This window comes from Mastomys coucha, unplaced genomic scaffold (assembly GCF_008632895.1).
Source record: "Mastomys coucha isolate ucsf_1 unplaced genomic scaffold, UCSF_Mcou_1 pScaffold12, whole genome shotgun sequence".
NCBI lineage: Eukaryota > Metazoa > Chordata > Mammalia > Rodentia > Muridae > Mastomys > Mastomys coucha.
In genome coordinates, this window is record NW_022196894.1 from 10,856,462 (window position 1) to 10,856,828 (window position 367).

Sequence of the window (367 nt, forward strand, 5' to 3'; positions counted from 1 at the left end):
CCATCGTTCAAGTCCTATGGCAGCTAGTAGGGGAATCATCTTTCATTGCTCATGCTCCTGTATCCCTGACAGTCCATTTTCTTCTTCTTTTTTTTTTTTTTTAAAAAAAACTTTTATTGCATTATGATGAGAAAAGTTACATCATTTCAATTTATCTGAATTTGTTAACATTTAAAAACATATTTCAATTAAATATAATTGAATCACATTCTTGTTTCCCTTTTGTACCATTGCTCCTCCCAGAGACCCCCCCTTTAATACCTACAATATCTTTTTGTCATATTCCTTAAAATTTATAGATTATAACAATAAAAATAAGTATTATAAAAGTTGCTTGATATAAAACAACAATCAATTTAACAGTCTT